Source organism: Procambarus clarkii, chromosome 13 (assembly GCF_040958095.1).
Source record: "Procambarus clarkii isolate CNS0578487 chromosome 13, FALCON_Pclarkii_2.0, whole genome shotgun sequence".
Classification (NCBI taxonomy): Eukaryota; Metazoa; Arthropoda; class Malacostraca; order Decapoda; family Cambaridae; genus Procambarus; species Procambarus clarkii.
The window spans coordinates 2,593,098-2,613,533 of NC_091162.1; the positions used below are offsets into that span (position 1 = coordinate 2,593,098).

Consider the following 20,436-nt stretch of genomic DNA (forward strand, 5'->3'; position numbering starts at 1 on the left):
TCAGGTGTAGAGCCATACCTGAGAGTCGCGGGAGAGCTCTTGAAAGGTTCTATACATATATTTGCCTAATACATTGCAGAAACATTCATTCACTTATATAGATAAGCCAACATGTATAGTCACACATTCACACACACACACACACACACACACACACACACACACACACACACACACACACACACACACACACACATACACACACAAAGTATGTGTACCAACGTATGCCAACGGCCATACCACGTTGAGAACACCGCTTCTCGTCCGATCAGCGAAGTTAAGCAACGTTGGGTTTGGTTAGTACTTGGATGGGTGACCGCCTGGGAACACCAAATGCTGTTGGCAATAATGATGGGCAGACTGCATATTTTTGGATTGTCAGAAAGCCTTTGATACAGTGCCACACAAGAGGCTAGTGAAAAAACTGGAGATGCAGGCTGGAGTGAAAGGGAAGGTACTCCGTTGGATACAGGAGTACCTAAGCAACAGGAGACAATGAGTCAGTGTGAGGGGTGAGGTCTCAGATTGGCGAGACGTTACGAGTGGAGTACCGCAGGGGTCAGTCCTTGGACCTATACTGTTTCTGATATATGTAAATGATCTCCCAGAGGGTATAGAATCGTTTCTCTCAATGTTTGCCGATGATGCAAAAATTATGAGGAGGATAGAAACTGAGGAAGATAGTAAGAGGCTACAAGATGACCTAGACAGACTGAGTGAATGGTCCAACAAATGGCTGTTGAAGTTCAACCCGAGTAAATGCAAAGTAATGAAAATAGGCAGTGGAAATAGGAGGCCAGATACAGGATACAGAATAGGAGATGAAGTACTTAATGAAACGAACAGAGAGAAAGATCTAGGAGTTGATATCACACCAAACCTGTCTCCTGAAGCCCACATAAAAAGAATAACGTCTGCGGCATATGCGAAGCTGGCTAACATCAGAACAGCGTTCAGGAACCTGTGTAAGGAATCATTCAGAATCTTGTACACCACATATGTAAGACCAATCCTGGAGTATGCGGCCCCAGCATGGAGCCCATACCTTGTCAAGCACAAGACGAAGCTGGAAAAAGTCCAAAGGTATGCCACTAGACTAGTCCCAGAACTAAGAGGCATGAGTTACGAGGAAAGGCTGCGGGAAATGCATCTTACGACACTGGAAGACAGAAGAGTAAGGGGAGACATGATCACAACCTACAAAATCCTCAGGGGAATCGGCCGGGTAAACAAGGATAAACTATTCAACACTGGTAGGACACGAACAAGGGGACATAGGTGGAAACTGAGTACCCACATGAGCCATAGAGACGTTAGAAGAAACTTTTTCAGTGTCAGAGTAGTTAACGGATGGAATGCATTAGGCAGTGATGTGGTGGAGGCAGACTCCATACACAGTTTTAAATGTAGATATGATAGAGCCCATTAGGCTCAGGAATCTGTACACCAGTTGATTGACAGTTGAGAGGCGGGACCATAGAGCCAAAGCTCAACCCCCGCAAGCACAAATAGGTGAGTACAAATAGGTGAGTACAAATAGGTGAGTACACACACACACACACACACACACACACACACACACACACACACACACACACACACACACACACACACACACACACACACACACACACACACATATGTGTGTGTGTGTGCATGCAAAGTGATGGAGACGATCGTGAGAAAAAATCTAGTAACACATCTGGAGAGAAGGGACTTCGTGACAAAGCATCAACATGGGTTCAGGGAGGGTAAATCTTGCCTTACTGGCTTAATAGAATTCTACGATCAGGTGACAAAGATTAAGCAAGAAAGAGAAGGATGGGCAGACTGCATTTTTTTGGACTGTCGGAAAGCCTTTGATACAGTCTCCCATAAGAGGCTGGTACATAAGCTGGAGAGACAGGCAGGAGTAACTGGTAAAGTGCTCCAGTGGATAAGGGAATACCTAAGCAATAGGAAGCAAAGAGTTACAGTGAGGGGTGAGACCTCAGATTGACGTGAAATCACCAGTGGAGACCCACAGGACTCTGTACTCGTTCCTATACTGTTTCTGACATATGTGAACGATCTCCCGGAGGGTATAGACTCATTCCTCTCGATGTTTGCTGACGATGCCAAAATTATGAGAAGGATAAAGACAGAGGAGGACTGCTTGAGGCTTCAAGAAGACCTAGACAAACTAAAGGAATGGTCAAACAAATGGTTGTTAGAATTTAACCTAAGCAAATGTAATGTAATGAAGATAGGTGTAGGGAGCAGGAGGCCAGTTACAAGTTATCATTTAGGGGATGAAATTCTATACGAGTCAGCGAGAGAGAAAGACCTGGGGGTTGATATCACGCCAGACCTGTCCCCTGAAGCCCATATCAAGAGGATAACATCAGCGGCATATGCCAGGTTGGCTAACATAAGAACGGCATTTAGACACTTGTGCAAGGAATCATTCAGAACTTTGTATACCACCTATATCAGACCAATCCTGGAGTATGCAGCCCCAGCATGGAGTCCATATCTAGTCAAGCATAGGACCAAACTTGAAAAAGTTCAAAGGTTTGCCACCAGACTAATACCCTAGCTGAGAGGTATGAGCTACGAGGAGAGACTACGGGAATTAAACCTCACGTCGCTAGAAGACAGAAGAGTTAGGAGGGGATATGATCACCACGTACAAGATTCTCAGAGGAATTGACAAGGTAGATAAAGATGGGCTATTTAATACAAGGGGCACACGCACAAGGGAGCACAGGTGGAAACTGAGTGCCCAAATGAGCCACAGAGATATTAGAAAGAATTTTTTTAGTGTCAGAGTGGTTGACAAATGGAATGCATTAGGCAGTGATGTGATGGAGGCTGACTCCATACACAGTTTCAAGTGTAGATATGATAGAGTCCAATAGGCTCAGGAACCTGTACACCAGTTGATTGACAGTTAAGAGGTGGGACCAAAGAGTCCGAGCTCAACTTCCGCAAGCACAAATAGGTGAATACAAATAGGTGAGTACACACAAACACACACACAACACCTCCCCTGACCCCTCTGACCCCTGACCCCTCTGACCCCACTGCATTCAAATCCATCTGCTTCATCCCACATTCCATGGACCCCCTCATCCCCTCAACCCCCAAAACCCACCTAGCCCTCATCCCCTCAACCCCCAAAACCCGCCCAGCCCTCATCCCCTCAACCCCCAAAACCCACCCAGCCCTCATCCCCTCAACCCCCAAAACCCGCCCAGCCCTCACCCCTCCTCATCCCCTCTCCTTCCATGTGACCCGCCTCCCTTGCGAGGGGGGCACATGAACCCCCCCCCAGAGGAGGGATTGTGGAACCCCCCCCTACCTCTTCCTCCATTTCCTTCTTCCCCCCTTCTGCCCCAATGCCCACACCTACCCCCAGATCCCCCAAGACACCCCTCGGATCCCCCCAGATCCCCCCCCAGACACCCCCCGGATCCCCCCAGACACCTCCCGGATCCCCTGACCCCCCGATCCCCCAGACACCCCCCGGATCCCCACAAACACCCCCCGGATCCACCAAGACACCCCCTGGATCCCCCCAGACACCCCCGGATTCCCCCAGACACCCTTCGGATTCCCCCAGACACCCCCGGATCTCTCCAAACATCCCCAGATCCCCCAGACACCCCACGGATCCCCCCAGACACCCCCCGATCCCCCCAGACACCCCCCGGATCCCCCCACACACACCCCGATCCCCCCAGACACCCCCCCGGATCCCCCCAGACACCCCTCGGATCCCCCCAGACACCCCCCGGAACCCCCAGACACCCCCTGGATCCCCAAGATACCCACCAGATCCCCCAGGCACCCGCCAAACCCCCAGAAAAAGGGCAAATCTAGTAAAAGAGTTTCCATGAAGAATCTCAAGGTTTGGTACACCAATGCTGATGGGGTATCTAATAAAGGAGAAGAGATAAAAGAAAGAGTGAGTGAGGCAGATCCTGACATGGTTGCAATTGTGGAAACTAAAATAAATGACATGATCTCAGATGCAATCTTTCCAGAGGGCTACCAAGTGATAAGAAAAGAGAGGACACAGAGACAGGGAGGGGGAGTGGCACTCCTAATAAAGCAGAAATGGAAGTTTGAAGACCTGGGAAATCGGGTTACCAATATGAGCACGAGCTTCATACATGGAACTCTGACAGCAGATGGGAGGAAGATTGTGATCTTGGTAATCTACAATCCCCCACCAAACAGTAGAAGACCCAGGCAGGAGTCTGATGACAACAACAAGGCCTGCATAGATGAACTGCAGAAGGCAGCAACACTAGCCCACGGAATGAGAGCGAAGCTGCTGGTCATGGGGGACCTAAATCATGGAGAGATTAATTGGGAATCAAGGAATCCCCATGGAGGGGATGAAACGTGGGGAGCGAAGTTAGTAGATGCTATAGACAGGAATTTCTTAACACAACAAGTGAAGGAAAACACAAGGGAAAGAGGAGGAGATGCACCGAGCCTATTAGACCTGATTTTCACCCAGAACGTAAAAGACATCCAGAATTTGGAGCACGAAATACCTCTAGGGGCCAGTGACCATTGTGTCTTAGTCTTTGACTACATGATGGAATTGAAACTTGTGACCATCGGACAAGAGATCTGGGAAAATTAGAGTTGACTACAAGAAAGGGGACTATAGGAGGATAAGGGACTATCTGGGAAAAGTGAAGTGGGAAGAAGAAATTAGAAGAAAAACAGTCCAAGATATGATGGACCTAGTCATACAGAAATGCCAGGAGGCCGAAGAAATATTTATACCAACAGTAAAGGGAAAAAATAAGAGAGAATATAAAAACCCATGGTTTAATTGACAATGTCAGGAAGCAAAAATGGCTAGTAGGCGGGAGTAGAGGAAGTACAGAAGATAAAGGACAGAGGACAACAGGATCAGTTGCGTCAGAGCTAGGAACGATTACATTAATCTAAGACGAACATCGGAGAGGGACTATGAGAACGATATTGCGATCAAATCAAAAACACAACCTAAATTACTACACAGCCATATAAGAAGAAAAATGTCGGTGAACGATCAAGTGACAAGACTAAGGAAAACAGAGAGGGCATATACTGAAAGTGACAAGGAAATCTGTGAGGCACTGAATGCCAGTTTCCATGGAGTGTTCACTACCGAGCCTGAGCAGCTCCCATTGTTAGAAGCGATTACCCTAGATGAAAGACTATCAGATATAGAGGTGACAGCAGGGGAGGTAATGCAACAGTTGTCAACACTGGAAGCAACTAAAGCAGTTGGACCAGACAAAGTATCACCGTGGATGCTAAAAGGAGCAGCGCAGGCCCTTAGCGTGCCTCTGGCAATGATCTTTAATGAGTCACTTATGTCGGGAGAATTGCCCAGTTGCTGGAAGACGGCAAATGTCGTGCCGATCTTCAAGAAAGACGATAGGGAGGAAGCACTTAACTATAGACCTGTATCACTGACAAGCATCCCCCTGTAAAATACGGAAAAGAATAATTAGGCTACGACTGGTTGCACACCTGGAGAACGTTAGGTTTGTGAACAAACATCAACATGGGTTCTGGAAAGGGAAATCGTGCCTAACAAACCTTTTGGTTGGGCAGACTGCATATTTCTGGACTGTCAAAAAACCATTGATACTGTACCGCACATGAGGCTGCTGTTCAAACTCGAGAGGCAGGCGGGGGTGGGGGGAAAGGTCCTAGCATGGATAAGGAACTACCCAACAGGAAGGAGCCAAAGAGTTATGGTAAGGGGCGAGAAATCGGACTGACGAACTGTGACGAATGGAGTACCACAAGGGTTGGTGCTGGGACCAATTCCATTTGTAGTATATGTTAACTACATGTTTACAGGAGTAGAGTCCTATATGTCGATGTTCGCAGATGACGCAAAGTTGATGAGAAGAGTTGTGACAGATGAGGATTGCAGGATCCTCCAAGAGAACCTGAGCAGGTTGCAGAGATAATCAGAGAAATGGCTACTGGAGCTCAACACAAGCAAATGTAAAGTTATGGAAATGGGACTAGGAGATAGAAGACCAAAGGGACAATACACAATGAAATGGAACTGCCTACCTGTGACGAAGCGAGAAAGAGACCTGGGCATGGACGTAACACCTAATCTATCTCCTGAAGCACATATAAATAGGATAACGACAGCAGTGTACTCTACACTGGCAATAGTTAGAACATCATTCAGAAACCTAAGTAAGGAGGCATTTAGGACGCTTTACACTGCCTACGTGAGGCCAGTTTTAGAGTATGCCGCCTCATCATGTAGTCACCATCTGAAGAAGCGTATAAGGAAACTGGAAAAGGTTCAGAGGTTTGCAACGAGACTCGTCCCAGAGTTACGAGGGATAGGGTATGAGAAGCGCTTGAGGGTACTGTGCCTTACGACACTAGAAAGAAGAAGGGAGAAGGGGAACATGATAGGAACGTATAAAATACTCAGGGGGTTTGACAGAGTGGACATTGACGAAATGTTCACATGGAATAGCAACAGAACGAGGGGACATGGGTGGAAGCTGTAAACTCAGATGAGTCACAGAGATGTTAGGAAGTTTTCTTTTAGCGTGAGAGTAGTGGGAAAATGGAATGCACTTAAGGAACAGGTTGTGGAAGCAAATGCTATTCATGATTTTAATTCTAGGTATGATAGCGAAATAGGACCATAGTCATTGCTGTAAACAACCGATGCTCCAAAGGCATTGAGCATTGACTCCAAGAGTCAATGCTCGATCCTGCAGACACAATTAGGTGAATACAATTAGGTGAGTACACAAACACAGGCCCAACAAAGGCTGTTGGGCCTGACAGACTCTCACCATTGATACTAAAGGAACATGCAGAAACACTAAGTGTGCCACTCTCCATGGAGTATAACAGGTCACTGGAAACAGGAGACCTACTAGAAAGGTGGTAGGCAGCTAACGAAGTCCCAATATACAAGAAGGATGACAGGCAAGAGGCACTGAACTACAGGCCAGTTTCCCTAACTTGTATACCATGCAAGGTGGTAGAGAAGATCGTGAGGAAAAGGCTCGTAGAGCATCTGGAGGGAAATAACTTTATAACGCACCACCAACATGGGTTCAGGGATGGTAAATCGTGCCTCACAGGTTTATTAGAATTATATGACCAGGCAACAAAAATTAGGCAGGAAAGAGATGGGTGGGCAAACTGTATTTTCATGGACTGCCAGAAAGCCTTAAACACAGTAGCCCATAAATGGCTGTTAAAAAAGTTGTAGCTACAGGCAGGAGTAAAAGGGAAAGTGCTCCAGTGGATATGGGAGTACTTAAGCAACAGGAAACAGCAAGTAACGGTGAGGTGGGAGACATCAGAGTGGCGAGATGTCACCAGCGGGATCCCACAGGGCTCAGTACTTGGACCAATTCTGTTTCTAATATATGTAAATGAACTTCCAGTGGGTATAGACTCATTCCTCTCAATGTTTGCTGATCATGCAAAAATTATGAGAAGAATCAGGACTGATGAAGATAGACAGAGACTACAGGATGACCTTGACAAACTGGAGGAATGGTCTAGAAAATGGCTGCTAAAGTTCAACTCAGGAAAGTGTAAGGTAATGAAATTAGGCGAAGGGAGTAGGAGGCTGAACACAAGGTACCATCTGGGAGGTGAAATCCTGCAAGAGTCAAAAAGAGAGAAAGATCTGGAGGTGGATATCACACCGAACTTGTCCCCAGAGGCCCACATCAAAAGGATATCATCAGCGGCATATGCTAAGCTGGACAATATAAGAACTGCCTTTGGTAACTTGTGTAAGGAATCGTTCAAGACTCTGTAAACCACTTATGTCAGACCAATCTTGGAATATGCAGCTCCAGCCTGGAGTCCATACCTAGTTAAACACAAGACAAAGTTAGAGAAGATTCAGCGGTATGCCACCAGGCTCGTCCTGGAACTGAGAGGTATGAGCTATGAGGAAAGGCTAAAAGAGCTGAACCTCTCGTCCCTGGAAAACAGAAGAGTAAGGGGAGACATGAAAACCACCTACAAAATTCTCAGGGGAATTGACAGGGTGGACAAAGACAAACTCTTCAGCACGGGTGGGACACGAACATGGGGACACAGGTGGAAACTTAGTACCCAGATGAGCCACAGAGATGGTAGAAAGAATTTTTTTCAGTGTCAAAGTAGTTAATAAATGGAATGCACTAGGAAGTGATGTGGTGGAGGCTGACTTCATACACAGTTTGAAATGTAGATATGATAGAGCCCAGTAGGCTCAAAAATCTGTACACCAGTTGATTGACAGTTGAGAGGCTGGACCAAAGAGCCAGAGCCCAACCCCCGCAAGTACAATTAGGTGAGTACACACACACACACACACACACACACACACACAAACACACAAAAGGGGCCTGGTAGCCTGGTGGATAGCGCGCAGGGCTCGTAATTCTGTAGCGCGGGTTCGATTCCCGCACCAGGCAGATCCAAATGGGCAAAGTTTCTTTCACCCTGAATGCCCCTGTTACCCTACCCGTAAATAGGTACCTTGGAGTTAATCAGCTGTCACGGGCTGCTTCCTGGGGTGTGTGTGTGTGTGTGTGGTGTGGAGGAAAAAAAAAGTTGTTAGTAAACAGTTGATTGACAGTTGAGAGGCGGCCCGAAAGAGCAAAGCTCAACCCCCGCAAACACAACTAGGTGAATACACACACACACACACACACACACACACACACACACACACACAAAGACACGCACACATGTAGATATCAAGATCAAGTGTAGATATGATCAGGAAGGATCAGGAAGGATCAGGAAACGGTACATCAGTTGATTGACAGTTGAGAGGGGGGACCAAAGAGCCAGAGCTCAACCCCCGCCAACAGAACTAGGTTACCTTGAGGTGCTTCCGGGGCTTAGCGTCCCCGCGGCCCGGTCGTCGACCAGGCCTCCTGGTTGCTGGACTGTTCAACCAGGCTGTTAGATGCGGCTGCTCGCAGCCTCACGTATGAGTCACAGCCTGGTTGATCAGGTATCCTTTGGAGGTGCTTATCCAGTTCTCTCTTGAACACTGTGAGGGGTCGGCCAGTTATGCCCCTTATGTGTAGTGGAAGCGTGTTGAACAGTCTCGGGCCTCTGATGTTGATAGAATTCTCTCTCAGAGTACCTGTTGCACCTCTGCTTTTCAACGGGGGTATTCTGCACATCCTGTCATGTCTTCTGGTCTCATGTGATGTTATTTCTCTGTGTAGGTTTGGGACCAGCCCCTCAATAATTTTCCACGTGTAAATTATTATGTATCTCTCCTCCTGCGCTCAAGGGAGTACAGATTTAGGCTCTTTAGTAGGTCCCAGTAATTTAAATGTTTTACTGAGTGGATTCTAGGTGAGCACAACTTGATGAATACACCCACACACACACACACACACACACACACACACACACACACACACACACACACACACACACACACACACACACACACACACACACACACACACACACACACACACAGGAGAGTTGACTACAGTAAAGGGGACAACAGGAGGATGAGGGACTATCTGGGAGAAGTGCAGTGGGAGGAAGAAATTAGAGGAAAAACAGTCCAAGATATGATGGACCTAGTCATACGGAAATGCCAGGAGGCCGAAGAGAGATTTATACCAACAGTAAAGGGAAAAAAATAAGAAGGAATACAATAACCCATGGTTTAATAGACAGTGTCAGGAAGCGAAAAATGGCCAGCAGGCGGGAGTGGAGGAAGTACAGAAGACAAAGGACAGAGGACAACAGGATCAGATGCAACAGAGCTACGAACGATTACATTAACATAAGATGAACATCGGAAAGGGACTATGAGAACAGAGTTTCCCTGTTGCATGGAAAAAATAGAGTCACAGATGGAGAGAGAGAGAGAGAGAGAGAGAGAGAGAGAGAGAGAGAGAGAGAGAGAGAGAGAGAGAGAGAGAGAGAGAGAGAGAGAGAGAGAGAGAGAGAGAGAGAGAGAGAGAGAAAGAGATAGAATAACGTTAATAAATCGGGAATCTTCTACGATTAGTAGAAGATGCAAAAATTCAACAAATTCACTATATAATATTGACACGAATGCAATGGATCCAAAGACGACTGCACACTAAAGTGAACTGAACAGCAGACATGGTTGAAAGAGTTCTCCATGACTCAATGGACCGGGTTTATATGTGTTAAGGATAAATACAGCTGCAAAATATTATCATCGTCAGAGTCGACTTATTGGTCCAATATATAATTAATTAACGGGGTCATAAGAGCCGAAACTGGGTGAAGGTGATTTCTTTGACCTTATTAGAATTGAATTGAAATAATCTCTACGATCAAGGAGACCTGGGTTGATAGTAGTGTTTTGACCCAGGAGACGAGGTCAATTCACGAAGTTAATACAGGTATGTATGACTCATTAGAACTTATTTAAATAATGTCCATGACCGAGGATGGATGACGGAGATGGCTGACACAGTGCAAGAAGGTGGTGAGTGTGATCTCTATGAACAAAGAGCCTGGAACGTAGCGTCCCTGGCTGTAGTAGAGGGAATGTAGTGTCCCTGGCTGTAGTAGAGGGAATGTAGTGTCCCTGGCTGTAGTAGAGGGAATGTAGTGTCCCTGGCTGTAATAGAGGGAATGTAGTGTCCCTGGCTGTAGTAGAGGGAATGTAGTGTCCCTGGCTGTAGTAGAGGGAATGTAGTGTCCCTGGCTGTAGTAGAGGGAATGTAGTGTCCCTGGCTGTAGTAGAGGGAGGTGAAGGCGACCAACTGTTCGCCAGCAGCAGCCGCCGCAGACCTCGTAAGGTCCAGAGGCAACATTGGCAGGGTTGGGACCGCCGTGAGAGATGACGCTACAAAGTTTTCCTCTGCCGCATTCAGGTTTGTTGTCTGAGTGTTTACGCGAGGGGCCAGATCTGAATATAGACATGGGCGCGTGTAGACCCTGGAGGGGGGGGGGGGGGGGTCTACACTCTTGCACGAGACTGTGTGTGTGTGTTCTGGCCTGTGTAGGCTGCGGGTCGGGGTAGCTGGTCTTGGGCTGTCTCCCGATTGTGCCAGCATCAAGATAATATTAATTGTTCGTCGCTCGAAGGTTAAATAAGTACTTCTTAATGTTCAGATACCTCAGCTGTGACACATCGTTGTTATGTACGTTTGTTAATGCGTCGTATGGACGTACTCGTGGCGTTGTCACTTTGTTAGTACGTCGTATGAACTTATTCGTAGCGATCTTCACTTTGTTAATGCGTCGTATGGACGTATTCGTGGCGATCGTCACTTTGTTAATGCGTCGTATGGACATACTCGTGGCGATCGTCACTTTGTTAGTACGTCGTATGAACTTATTCGTGGCTATCTTCACTTTGTTAATGCGTCGTATGGACGAATTCGTGGCGATCGTCACTTTGTTAGTACGTCGTATGAACGTATTCGTGGCGATCGTCACTTTGTTAATGCGTCGTATGGACATACTCGTGGCGATCGTCACTTTGTTAGTACGTCGTATGAACGTATTCGTGGCGATCTTCACTTTGTTAATGCGTCGTATGGACGAATTCGTGGCGATCTTCACTTTGTTAATGCGTCGTATGGACGTATTCGTGGCGATCGTCACTTCGTTAATGCGTCGTATGGACGAATTCGTGGCGATCGTCACTTATTTCCCGTCTCTTCCTTCATGCAGTAAGATCCAGAGTCCTCAGTTTTCCTCGTGCCCTGATTATCTCAGATTTAGAAAATGTATTGGTGTATATTTCAGAACTTTCTCGAGTTTCCTCAAGTGCTTTATGAGATATGAGCTTTACGCCAGAGCCGCACATCCCATTACTGGTCTGACGTACGTCATGTAAACCGTCTTGAATATTTCCTTAAAAAAAAATCGAAAAAAAATTGGATGTTAGCCATTTTTCAATGTCGCAGAGGTGAGGCTGTTAATGCGTGTCCTCTAGAATTTTATTTCTCCCAAAATACCTTTACTTTGTCAACTCCAAGAGCGTCCTCTCCCACACTGTGTGGTGGCTTGCTGGCTCCTCTCTCCCGCTGTCAAACCCATTACCATAAGGATGTTAATGGGGTAATTACAGTGGAGATGGCCCCCCCTAGTAGCAATCATTCAGTCCATTAATGTTGTGTTTAGGTTTGTGTGTGTCTGTGTGTGTAATTACCTAAGTAAAGATACAGGATGAGAGCTACGCTCGTGGTGTGTGTATTCACCTAGTTGTGTTTGCGGGGGTTGAGCTCTGCTCTTTCGGCCCGCCTCTCAACTGTCAATCAACTGTTTACTAACTACTTTTTTTCTTTTTCTTCTTCTCCACACACCACACACACCCCAGGAAGCAGCCCGTGACAGCTGACTAACTCCCAGGTACCTATTTACTGCTAGGTAACAGGGGCATTCAGGGTGAAAGAAACTTTGCCCATTTGTTTCTGCCTAGTGCGGGAATTGAACCCGCGCCACAGAATTACGAGTCCTGTGCGCTATCCACCAGGCTACCAGGCCCCCATATATGTGTGTGTGTGTGTGTGTGTGTGTACTCACCTATTTGTACTCACCTATTTTTGTCTGCATTATTGAGCATTGACTCTTGGATCCCGCCTTTCGAGCATCGGTTGTTTACAGCAATGACTATGGTCCTGTTTCCCTATCATACCTGGTTTTAAAATTATAAATAGTATATGCTTCCACAACCTGTTCCTTAAGTGCATTCCCTTTTCCCACTACTCCCACGCTAAAAGAAAACTTCCTAACATCCCTGTGACTCATTGAGTTTCCAGCTTCCACCATGTCCCCTCTTTCTGTTACTATTCCGTGTGAACATTTCGTCTATGTCCACTCTGTCAATCCCCCTGAGTATTTTATACGTTCCTATCATGTCCCCCCTCTCCCTTCTTCTTTGTAGTGACGTAAGGCACAGTTCCCTCAGGCGCTTCTCATACCCCATCCCACGTAACTTTGAGACGAGTCTCGTTGCAAACCTCTGAACCGTTTCTAATTTCCTTATATGCTTCTTCAGATGGGGACTCCATGATGAGGCGGCATAATCTAAGACTGGCCTCACGTAGGCAGTGTAAAGCGCCCTAAATGCTTCCCTATTTAGGTTTCTGAATGATGTTCTAACTTTTGCCAGAGTTGAGTACGCTGCTGTCGTTATCCTATTTATATGTGCCTCAGGAGATAGATTAGGTGTTACGTCCAAACCCAGGTCTCTTTCGCGCTTCATCACAGGTAGGCAGTTCCCTTTCATTGTGTACTGTCCCTTTGGTCTTCTGTCGCCTAATCCCATTTCCATAACTTTACATTTGTTCGTGTTGAACTCCAGTAGCCATTTCTCTGACCATCTCTGCAACCTGTTCAACTCCTCTTGGAGGATCCTATAATTCTCATCTGTCACAACTCTTCTCATCAACTTTGCGTCATCCGCGAACTTCGACATGTAGGATACTACTTACGTAAACATGTCGTTAACTTATATTAGAAATAGAATTGGTTCCAGCACCGATCCTTGTGGTACTCCACTCATTACTGTTCGCCAGTCCGACTTCTCACCCCTCACCGTAACTCTTTAGCTCCTTCCTGTTAGGTAGTTCCATACCCATGCTTGGGCCTGTTCCGCTCACCCCCGCCTGCCTCTCAAGTTTTAATAGCAGTCTCATGTGCGGTACTGTATCAAAGGCTTCTTGGCAGTCCAGAAAATGCAGTCTGCTGAACCTTCACACATACCAACCTACCAACATGCATACACACACACCTTGTGTGTGTATGTGTGGTTGTATGGCTGCCAACATTGTTAATGTTTCCTAATTATCTCTAAAATCAGGCAATGAATCTTTGTACAATACGATGTGATGACCATTGCATAGTGGATCAGACTCTAGTAATATTGTGGTGAGGTCAGCTTCATAACGCTGAGTGATCTGATTAATGAAAGCTGCAGACTCTCAGGGGAATATTAATGCCCGCTCTGACCCGGCGGGGTTTTGGCATCAGATACACCCAAGACAACTAGCTGGAAAATTGCTTTTGAAACAATTTTTTTTTTTGTGGGGGATGGGGTAATTTGTTGACTGTTATATATGAGAGTTTTAGGTCTGCCTTTACCTCTGTCCATTTGTGTCTTTTCGCTTTTCTATTTGTGAAAGATGGTTGACCAGCATATTCTTAAATAATTCTTCCTGGGATTGACTAACTAGCAACAAAAATAAAGTACCCAAACATGAAAAAATAGCATCAAAGAAACATTAGCATTAGTCGTACAGATGACAGAAATAGTTATCAGAGTATGCTTATTATTTTTCGTTCAAACAAGATCCAAGTAGACTTGCAGGTAGACACGCAGGGTGTACCAGTGACCAGTGATGACGCAGGCTGTACCAGTGACCGGTGATGACGCAGGCTGTACCAGTGACCTGTGTTGACGCAGACTGTACCAGTGATCTGTGTTGACGCAGACTGTACCAGTGACCTGTGTTGACGCAGACTGTACCAGTGACCTGTGTTGACGCAGGCTGTACCAGTGACCTGTGTTGACGCAGACTGTACCAGTGACCTGTGTTGACGCAGACTGTACCAGTGACCTGTGTTGACGGAGGCTGTACCAGTGACAAGTGTTGACACAGGTTGTACCAGTGACCTGTGTTGACGCAGGTTGTATCACTGACCTGTGTTGACGCAGGTTGTACCAGTGACCTGTGTTGACGCAGGCTGTACCAGTGACCTGTGTTGACGCAGACTGTACCAGTGACCTGTGTTGACGGAGGCTGTACCAGTGACAAGTGTTGACACAGGTTGTACCAGTGACCTGTGTTGACGCAGGTTGTATCACTGACCTGTGTTGACGCAGGTTGTACCAGTGACCTGTGTTGACGCAGGTTGTATCACTGACCTGTGTTGACGCAGGTTGTACCAGTGACCTGTGTTGACGCAGGTTGTATCACTGACCTGTGTTGACGCAGGCTGTACCAGTGACCAGTGTTGACGCAGGTTGTACCAGTGACCTGTGTTGACGCAGGTTGTATCACTGACCTGTGTTGACGCAGGCTGTACCAGTGACCAGTGTTGACGCAGGTTGTATCACTGACCTGTGTTGACGCAGGCTGTACCAGTGACCAGTGTTGACGCAGGTTGTACAAGTGACGTGTGTTGACGCAGGCTGTACCAGTGACCAGTGTTGACGCAGGTTGTACAAGTGACGTGTGTTGACGCAGGTTGTACTGTTAATACTCAAATTGTATGACGGTTGAAACATAACCAATCACAGGCGAGTAGGCCTCTTATGTCACGCAAGACAGAGCGGCACCAGCCGTGCCCCGGCAGGCCTCAGTATTCTCACAGACCCAGAGCAGGTGGGACCTCGGCTGGCAGTTATACACCTAGTTGCCTCACTCAATAAAACTACTGAAGTGTCTACTGTTTATAACTACGTCCCCAGAAGGCAACGAATACTGGTAGTTGGGGTGTGATTCAGAACTAATTTTCTGAGCTACGAAATCTCAAGTGCCCACATCTCATCACTGTGTCCAGCGCCTCTTGCCTCCTGCCATCCTGCCACCCATGCATCAATTATTGTGCCAGTCCGGGGTCCTGCTCTCAGCCACTACTCTAGGTCGACGATTTCAAAAGTAAGGCGCAATATTTGCAAGAGAGAACGAAATTTTCATCAGCGTGGGGAGAGGAATTCGCTGACAGCGTTTTTGAATTTCCCGCGCCATCTTGGGACCTGCATCACCTACCACCACATTCACCAACGCCGACAGCATCAAGTCTTGTGAGTGTTTCAAGCTGCTGCAATCGTCGTCTGTCATCGTCGCAAGTATCAACTGATCATTGTGTGTGTTGTACTGTTATTTAAGAGGAATTGGTGGAAAAAAAGAATTATACCGTCTGACTAGCGTCGCCAGCTCCCCCTCACACCGGCACATTGCCTCCTCTCACCATCGCTACAGCCTTCTGCTACACCATTCTACAGTGAACCTCTGTCTACACGCTTCCATAGCAACTGGCCTTCACTCGCCATTCGACGATATAATTATTGTCACGCCCTCAACATCACACACATTCCTAGTGTGGGTTCCCCCGAGCTTCGCGCCACTGCCGCCATCAGCGCTGCCTGTTGCTTCAGATGTAAACAAACCGTGCATGTGCCTCTTCACACGCCTTGTCGCCATTTATTTCGTGTTGGCTATGGTCATATTAGCTTGGCCGCAGCCCTGAGTTAAGTAACTAAGAGCCAAGACTTCGTTTGCTATGGTTTAAAGAGGTTTAACGTAAATATATCCACAATATTTCATGAATTAACCATAAGTAACTTTTTAAATATTGAAGCTGGCTCAGTACTCCACTCCCACAGTTTCTTTGAGTCATTATCAACATTCCTGCTTCTCATAGTAATTTCATTGAATATTAATTGTGCTACTAGAGTGTTATTGGTAAATTCAAGTACCAATGAAGTAAGAAATTATTGTTTTAGTAGCAGTTAAGGATTTGCACAATAGAACTTTTTTTTTAATTCCTCCAGGCCTTATTTTGAAAGTTATTCCTTGAACATTTCACATTATAATGTTACTATAGCAAGTTATATACATTCATGTGTCCAGTTTCTGCGCTACACCAATTTTTCTTGCATTGCCACTTGTTGTGTTGAATCATTTTAATGAAATTTTGCAATTGCACTTTCTAGTTTTTATTCTAAATTGTTGTGCTTAGCCTGGTTTAATTATTTTACATGCTTCTAATTCCAGCCATATTCATACCAGACTGCTAATTTAACTCACAATGTTGCTTGTTCTTAATTATTTGTTGCCTAGTACAATTTAATAATTTTAATTCTGACATTTCATATATAACTTTAGAAAACTTTCCCATCAGGAGACTCGAACCCTAGCCAGCACAGAATCCTCACAGCAACTGGCATAGCAGGTAAGCCTTTAACCCACTGCACCAAACTCAGACCCTTAAAAAGGATGGTAATTTCGGGGTATTTAAACCCCCCAAAGATCACCACCTCCCAACTGCAACTAGAGGTAGTGAAGGGTTACTCATGTTCTTTCATCAAGTACCTGTTAATATAGGAGATCACTGTGTCTATGCTTAATGCACAACTTGCCTAAAACACGCAAGTGAAGTTTTACAACATTAGAACACTTTTCCATCAGGAGACTCGAACCCTAGCCAGCACAGAAGCCTCACAGCAACTAAAAAAAGGCGTTTTAGGCAAGTTGTGCATTAAGCATACACACAGTGATCTCCAATATTAACAGGGGCTTGATGAAAGAACGTGAGTGACCTTTCACTAGCTCCAGTTGCCCTTGGGAGGTGTTGATCTTTGGGGGGTTTAAATACCCCAAAATTACCATCTTTTTGAGGGTCTGAGTTTGATGCAGTGGGTTAAAGGCGTGTGAAGAGGCACATGCACGGTTTGTTTACATCTGAAGCAACAGGCAGCGCTGATGGCGGCAGTGGCGCGAAGCTCGGGGGAACCCACACTAGGAATGTGTGTGATGTTGAGGGCGTGACAATAATTATATCGTCGAATGGCGAGTGAAGGCCAGTTGCTATGGAAGCGTGTAGACAGAGGTTCACTGTAGAATGGTGTAGCAGAAGGCTGTAGCGATGGTGAGAGGAGGCAATGTGCCGGTGTGAGGGGGAGCTGGCGACGCTAGTCAGACGGTTGAATTCTTTTTTTCCACCAATTCCTCTTAAATAACAGTACAACACACACAATGATCAGTTGATACTTGCGACGATGACAGACGACGATTGCAGCAGCTTGAAACACTCACAAGACTTGATGCTGTCGGCGTTGGTGAATGTGGTGGTAGGTGATGCAGGTCCCAAGATGGCGCGGGAAATTCAAAAACGCCGTCAGCGAATTCCTCTCCCCACGCTGATGAAAATTTCGTTCTCTCTTGCAAATATTGCGCCTTACTTTTGAAATCGTCGACCTAGAGTAGTGGCTGAGAGCAGGACCCCGGACTGGCACAATAATTGATGCATGGGTGGCAGGATGGCAGGAGGCAAGAGGCGCTGGACAAAGTGATGAGATGTGGGCACTTGAGATTTCGTAGCTCAGAAAATTAGTTCTGAATCACACCCCAACTACCAGTATTCGTTGCCTTCTGGGGACGTAGTTATAAACAGTAGACACTTCAGTAGTTTTATTGAGTGAGGCAACTAGGTGTATAACTGCCAGCCGAGGTCCCACCTGCTCTGGGTCTGTGAGAATACTGAGGCCTGCCGGGGCACGGCTGGTGCCGCTCTGTCTTGCATGACGTCAGAGGCCTACTCGCCTGTGATTGGTTATGTTTCAACCGTCATACAATTTGAGTATTAACAGTACAACCTGCGTCAACACACGTCACTTGTACAACCTGCGTCAACACTGGTCACTGGTACAGCCTGCGTCAACACAGGTCAGTGATACAACCTGCGTCAACACTGGTCACTTGTACAACCTGCGTCAACACTGGTCACTGGTACAGCCTGCGTCAACACAGGTCAGTGATACAACCTGCGTCAACACTGGTCACTGGTACAGCCTGCGTCAACACAGGTCAGTGATACAACCTGCGTCAACACACGTCACTTGTACAACCTGCGTCAACACTGGTCAGTGATACAACCTGCGTCAACACAGGTCACTGGTACAACCTGCGTCAACACAGGTCACTTGTACAACCTGCGTCAACACTGGTCACTGGTACAGCCTGCGTCAACACAGGTCAGTGATACAACCTGCGTCAACACTGGTCACTGGTACAGCCTGCGTCAACACAGGTCAGTGATACAACCTGCGTCAACACAGGTCACTGGTACAACCTGCGTCAACACTGGTCACTGGTACAGCCTGCGTCAACACAGGTCAGTGATACAACCTGCGTCAACACAGGTCACTGGTACAACCTGCGTCAACACAGGTCAGTGATACAACCTGCGTCAACACAGGTCACTGGTACAGTCTGCGTCAACACAGGTCACTGGTACAGTCTGCGTCAACACAGGTCACTGGTACAGCCTGCGTCAACACAGGTCACTGGTACAGCCTGCGTCAACACAGATCACTGGTACAGTCTGCGTCAACACAGGTCACTGGTACAGCCTGCGTCATCACCAGTCACTGGTACAGCCTGCGTCATCACTGGTCACTGGTACACCCTGCGTCAACACTGGTCACTGGTACAGTTTGCGTCATCACAGGTCACTGGTACAGCCTGCGTCAACACTGGTCACTGGTACAACCTCCGTCAACACAGGTCACTGGTACAGTCTGCGTCAACACAGGTCACTGGTACAGCCTGCGTCTTCACAGGTCACTGGTACAGCCTGCGTCAACACTGGTCACTGGTACAGTCTGCGTCAACACTGGTCACTGGTTCACCCTGCGTCAACACTGGTGTCGTAAGCATACGAAAAATTAATATGTAAACACACAAGGGAATCACAATAGTTTGATATGTCCTGGAGAAAAAGTGAAGGTAGCCAGGAATCGAACCATTGTCGTGGGTAAACACATACATGCGCATTTATTTACCCAATAACAGATTCCATCACCGTCCTTCTCAGAGATTGTTTACATTTGTTGTAGAGAAGCTGGTCGAAGACTGGACCGCGGGGACGTTGAGCCCCGAAATTATCGCAAGGTAGTCGAACAATAAATCAATGGTAGATGGTAGTTTCAACCATCACAATAGGAAACTATTATATTCTATGAAACACTTAAAGGAAGATGAATACCTAATCATAGCTCACCCCCCACCAGTACAGACACCAAGAACTAGATAACGAAGGTGTTGACTTGTTTCCACTCACGGAGTGTCACATTTAAGACCACTCAGTTGTTCCTAATGAGTCCCAACAAAGATATAATTATCATACGAGTAGTGAAACGCACACAACGCAATTATGTGCACTCTGCCATGCAGGATTGTCATACATTTTCTTGCAAGATCTCTCGCATGTTCAGCTCTCTCCGGTTATCTCTTTATCATTGCATTATTTATCCTTATATTTCCTTAAATTTTCAGTCTTTGTTTTCTTGTATGTCGCTGTTTTTGCGTCAGTCAGTTTGTTTGTCATTCTTTGAGTCTCATTCTTTATTTTTCATTCTTTATGTCTGTTTCTCGCTGTTTCTCTCTCTCTCTCTCTCTCTCTCTCTCTCTCTCTCTCTCTCTCTCTCTCTCTCTCTCTCTCTCTCTCTCTCTCTCTCTCTCTCTCTCTCTCTCTCTTTCTCTCTCTTTCTCTCCCTCTCTCTCTCTGTCTCTCTCTCTCTCTCTCTCTCTCTCTCTCTCTCTCTCTCTCTCTCTCTCTCTCTCTCTCTCTCTCTCTCTCTCTCTCTCTCTCTCTCTCTCTCTTTCTCTCCCTCTCTCTCTCTGTCTCTGTCTCTCTCTCTCTCTCTCTCTCTCTCTCTCTCTCTCTCTCTCTCTCTCTCTCTCTCTCTCT

The 20,436-nt window shown here is 46.5% G+C and overlaps 1 non-coding gene across 1 annotated transcript; it reads left to right on the plus strand.

Annotated features, from left to right (window-relative positions):
* The first annotated feature begins 226 nt into the window (after nucleotides 1-226).
* On the plus strand, nucleotides 227-345 carry LOC138364561 (5S ribosomal RNA). Its single transcript, XR_011228435.1, has one exon. It is a non-coding gene; the product is annotated as a 5S ribosomal RNA (ribosomal RNA).
* Nucleotides 346-20,436: the final 20,091 nt, after the last annotated feature.